The sequence below is a fragment of the Otolemur garnettii genome, unplaced genomic scaffold, assembly GCF_000181295.1.
Source record: "Otolemur garnettii isolate 467f Iridium unplaced genomic scaffold, OtoGar3 scaffold00044, whole genome shotgun sequence".
Classification (NCBI taxonomy): domain Eukaryota; kingdom Metazoa; phylum Chordata; class Mammalia; order Primates; family Galagidae; genus Otolemur; species Otolemur garnettii.
In genome coordinates this window covers 5,759,413-5,765,082 of record NW_003852439.1, presented here as the reverse complement: position 1 = coordinate 5,765,082, position 5,670 = coordinate 5,759,413, and the positions used below count along the sequence as shown (strand labels likewise).

General features: G+C 38.8%; 1 pseudogene; it reads left to right on the top strand.

Moving 5' to 3' along the window:
* Positions 1 to 2,693: 2,693 nt before the first annotated feature.
* Positions 2,694 to 5,162, top strand: LOC100961318 (annotated as a pseudogene).
* The last annotated feature ends 508 nt before the right edge of the window (positions 5,163 to 5,670 follow it).

The following is a 5,670-nucleotide window of genomic DNA, read 5'->3' as shown; positions in this document are numbered from 1 at the left end:
TATTAAAAAAAGTTAGAAATGACAGAAGGGGCATTTAAAACATGGATGATAAAAACAATGAAGGAAATTTCTGAGAAAGTAGAAAATAACCAAAATGAAATTCGAAAACAGAATCAAATAAGAGATGAGTGATATGAAGAATACAGAAAGGAAATAGCAGAGCTGAAGGAATTGAAGCACTCACTCACAGAACTTAAAGATACAGTAGAAGGTATCAATAACAGACTAGACCATGCAGAAGAAGAAAGAGTCTCAGAGGTAGAGGACAAACCTCTTGAGCTAACACAGGCAGTTAAAGAGACAGAAATAAAAGAGAGAGAAAGCAGGATGATCACTGACAGAATTATGAGACTTCATGAAGCAGTCCAACATATGAGTTATAGGTATCCCAGAAGGGGAAGAGGAACACACCAGAGGAATGGAAGCCCCACTAGAGGATATCATAAATGAAAATTTCCCAAATATCAATAAAGATTCAGACACACTCCTATCAGAGGGATATCAGACCCCAGGAAATCTCAACTGAAATAGCGCTTCTCCAAAACGCATTGTCACGAAACTGTCCAAATTCAAGATGAAAGAGAAAATTCTGCAAGCTGCCAAAAGTTAAGTATTAAATGACCTACGGGGAAAATCCATGACTGCAGACTTCTCAAATGAAATTTTCCAAGCCAGAAGAGAATGATTATCTACTTTTAACCTACTTAAACAAAATAGTTTTCAGCCCAGAATTCTATATCCTACCTAAGCTAAGCTTTAAAATTGACAGAGAAATTAAATCATTTACTGATATACAAACATTGAGGAAGTTTGCCACAATAAGACCGGCTCTGTAGGAAATACTTAGACCTATTCTATTCATTGACCATCACAATGGACCAGCAGCAAACTAAACACCTTGAAACTAAAGGACAAAACCTAGCTTCCACAGTGATGCAAAAGATAAAACTAAGCAATGGACTTTCACAAAATAGGGTGAATAGAACTCCACCACACTTATCAATCATCTCAATAAATCTTAATGGCTTGAATTCCCTCCTGAAGAGGCGTATACTGGCTGATTGGCTAAAAAAAAAAGCACAAGCCATCCATTTGCTACCTGCAGAAACACACCTAGCCTCAAAGGACAAAGTAAAACTCAGGGTTAAGGGATGGAAAACAATTTTTCAGGCAAATGGAAATCAGAAGAAAAGAGGGGTTGCTATCTTATTTTCAGACACAAGTGTGTTTAAAGCAACTAAAGTCAAAAAAGACAACCATGGACATTTCATATGAGTCAAGGGAACAGTACAAGAAAACATTTCAATTCTAAATATTTATGCACCCAACTTAAATGCTCCCAGATTTTTGAAACAGACCTTCATTAGGTCTGAGCAATATGATATCCCATAACACCATAATAGCAGGGGATTTTAACACTTCTCTTACGGAGAGGGGCAGATTCTCTAAAGAGAAACTAAACAAAGCTACAAGGGACCTAAAGGTGACTCTAGAACAACTGTGCTTGATAGACACATAAAGAACATACCATCCCAAAGCTAAAGAATATACGTTCTTCTCGTCAGCTATGAAACATTCTCCAAAATAGATCATATCCTAGGACACAAATCAAACCGCAACAAAATCAAAAGAATTGTAATTTTACCTTGTATCTTCGCAGCCCACAAGGCAAAAAAGGTGGAACTTAACTCCAACAAAAATTGTCATCCCCACACAAAGGCATGAAAATTAAACAACCCCATGCTGAGTGACAGCTGGGTCAAGGAAGAGATTAAAAAAAGGGAATCATTAACTTCCTTGAATATAACAACAATGAAGATACAAGCTATCAAAAACTGTGGAACACTGCGAAAGCAGCTGTAAGAGAGAAATTTATCTCATTAGATGCCTATATTTGAAAAACAGAAAGAGAATACACAAATAACCTAATGAACCATCTTAAGGAAATGGAAAAGGAAGAGCAATCCAATCCCAAACCCAGAAGAAGAAAAGAAATAACCAAAATTATATCAGAAATAAATGAATTTGAAAATAAAAGAATCATTCAGAAAATGAATGAAACAAAAAGTTGGTTCTTTGAAAAGATAAATAAAATCAATAAACCATAGGTCAGAGTAACCAGAAATATAAAAGTAAAATCTTTAATAATCTCAATCAGAAATGAAAAGGTGGAAATAACAACTGATACCACAGAGAGACCAGAGACTATTTCTGCCTACTACCAAAAACTTTACCCCTAGAAATCTGACACTGTGGAGGAAATGGACCAATACCTAGAATCACACCATCTTCCTAGACTTAATAGACCTCCTGAATAGACCACTATCAAGCAATGGAATTGCAGAAACAATAAAAAAGCTTCCAAAAAAGAAAAGCCCAAGACCAGATGGCTTCACACCAGAATTCTATCACACCTTCAAAGATGAGCTTATACCTATACTCAGAACTATTTCAAAACATTGAGAAGGAAGGAACCGTCCCCCAACACATTCATTCTATGAAGCAAGCATCACCTTGATTCCAAAGCCAGGAAAGAGCTCAAGTAAAAAGGAGAACTACAGATTAATTTCACTAATGATATCAATGCAAAAGCACTCAACAAAATCTTAGCTAATAGATTGCAGCTACTCATTAAAAAAATTAATTATACATCACAGGAGCAGATCGCCGGCCAAGGGTCGTGCGGAGTCGGCATGTCGCGTCCGTCTACGTGGTTGTTCCAGGGAGTTGAAGATAAAGCAGAGACGTGTTGTGAGCTTTGGCTGCGCTGAGCGCCCACAGGGTGCCTAAGTATTTGCAGTTGCCCCCGAGTCAGAGGGCCCATTAGTGTACAAAGTGTGAAATTGAGAAATTTTTCTGTTATATAGAAGATGTTGCCGTAATTTCTTTGTGCTGCGGGTCCTTGGTTTCGCAGTTTTGAAGAATGAACCTACAGACCACACGGATCAGTGGTAGGGCAGGATGTATTCGAGTGAGGAAGTTATACAGAAGGGCAACAGAATGTCTGGTAGTGGAGAGGGGAGACCTGCGTGGGAAACCCATCTGGGCCTTTTGTTTAAGGGTTCATATGTTGCCTGCAAGCAGGGAGTACTAGAAGCACCCAAAGAGTAGTAACTTGTGAAGATCAAGTCCAAAAAGGACAGAAATTCTGAATCCTAGAGCAAAAATGGCTAACAAAGAAAATGTCAATTGACTTCCAGGGAGCAAAAATAATACAATGGTGGGAAAAAGTGTATTCCTTTAAAAGCTTCTAATGAATTAACCAATTCAACTGTAATAATTGACAGACATAAATGTGAGGATAATAATAAAATTCTGCGGTCATTACCAAATGATGATAATCTCCAAAGTCAACGTATGACATTAAGCCAGGCATTTCACCTTAAAAACAATAGTAAAAGGAAACAGATGACAGAAAAACCAAAGCAAGATGCTAATATGCCCGAGAAATTTGTGCTTGGATCTTATCATGGCCAAATTGTTCAGTCTAAGGTTAATTCACTTAGAAAACCTCTACACTTCAAAGATGAGAGTTCTGCAGCAACAAAGAAACTTTCAAGTATTCCTAAAGCCACAAAGCTTCAGCCTATGAACAGCAGTCTAACAGTGAAAAGTGATACAGGCTTAAATATTACTGCTACCACTAAGTCTGTGGGCACTACATCTCAGAACACACAACTTGTGCGACCTCCTATTCGAAGTCACCAGGATAATACCCGGGACACCAGGAGACAAGCCATCAGTAGAACCTCTGGCAACACTATAATCCAGAAAGGACCTTGCAAATGAGAATTATTACAGTCAAAAACAGTTTGTCTATTATCAAAACCAGTTCTTCTCAGGACATTAAAAGAAACGGGGCACTGTCAAGAAACACAGCATCTGAAACTATAGCCAGGTGTCCTCAAACTATAGCCCCCAGGCCACATATGGCCCACCTAGGACATTTATCTGGCCCACCCGGTGATTTTGCAGCCGCTGTCTGTCCTGCTTAGCAGCCGACTCATCCCAGGGCCCGCAGTCCGGCCCTCCAACAGTCTGAGGTACAGTGAACTGACCCCCTGTTTAAAGAGTTTGAGGACCCCTGCTAGACAGGCCTGCTTTATCTTCTAATTCCAAACTGATAGAAAAGCCAAAATCCACTCACCAGCGAAGATACACTACAGCAAATGCAACTGTTGATAATAGATCACCTCGACCCAAAGAAACATCAGAAGAGAGAAAAGCTCGTCTGAGTGAATGGAAAACTTGCAAAGGAAGAGTGCTGAGAAGGTCCCCTAACTCAGTGGTTACTCACTGTGAGCCTGAAGGACAAAATGAAAAACCAGGTGGATCTTTCTGGACCACCGTGGTAGAAGAAGAGGAACAAAGATTACTTATTGATAAAGTAAATGATACATTTTCCGAATGCCTCAACCTGATTGATAAGGGATGTCCTAAAGAAGAAATACCAGTCACACTCATTGACCTGATTAAAAAAATTCCAGATGCCACAAAACTTGGTAAGTATTGGATATGTCTTGCACGCATTGAACCAATTACAAGTCCTATTGAAAATATTATTGCAATCTGTGAGAAGGCCATTCTGGCAGGGGCTCAGCCTATTGAAGAGCTGCAACCCATAATTGTAGATATTCTAACAATGAAGAGTCAAGAGAAAGTTAGTCTCAGAGAAAATATTGAGGCTTGTGCAACCAAGCAACAAATCCAAGAAATCGACTGTGAAGATAAAGAGCCAGGAGAACCAGAGATGGAGAGTGAACATCATAGGAATGTGATATTTCAAGATTGTGAAGAAGGGCAAGATGACAATACAAAAGAGCCAGCTGATAAGGTTAAACCCCCAGTGCAGAAGCCAGGGCAAGTTGCTTAATTAAATATATTGTATCTTCTACACGTACTTGCAAAGTGGAAAAAAGGTGCAATTTAACAAAACGGATTTAACATTTAAAGAACTGAAATTTTTAACACCAGTGAGACGTTCTTGATGTCTTCAAGAAAAAGCTTCTAAATTGCCAAATATGTTAAAAGACTGTTATCCTTGTATATCTTCACTGGAACAGTTAACAGCATTGGAAAGTGAAAGTGATGCTTTTGTTTGCCGCCCTAACATAGCACTGTGTGGGATGTACTCCGAGACTGAAACAACTGAAGAAAAATAAAGGTCTGATAAGGAAAAAAAAAATTATACATCACGATCAATAGGCTTCATCCAAGGGATCCAAGGTTGGTTTAACATACACAAATCCGTAAATGAAATAAATACATTATATTGATAGAAGCAAAAACAAAGACCATATGATCCTCTCAATAGATGCCGAAAAGGTCTTTGACACACGGGGGCATCCTTTTCTAACAAGAACACCTAAGAAAACAGGCATAGGTGGCGCCTTTCTTAAGCTGATTAAAGCCATCTCTGACAAACTTACAGGTAACAGCATACTGAATGGAGTAAAACTCTAAGCTATTCCACTTAGAACTGGAAGCAGTCAAGGTTGTCCTCTATTGCCACTACTATTCAATATAGTGCTGGAAGTTCTAGCCACTACAATCAGGCAAGAGAAGGAAATAAAGGGCATCCAAATGGGAAAAGAAGAGGTCAAATTCTCCCTCTTTGCTGATGATATGATGTTATACTTAGAGAACCCCAAAGACTCAATCCCAAAACTC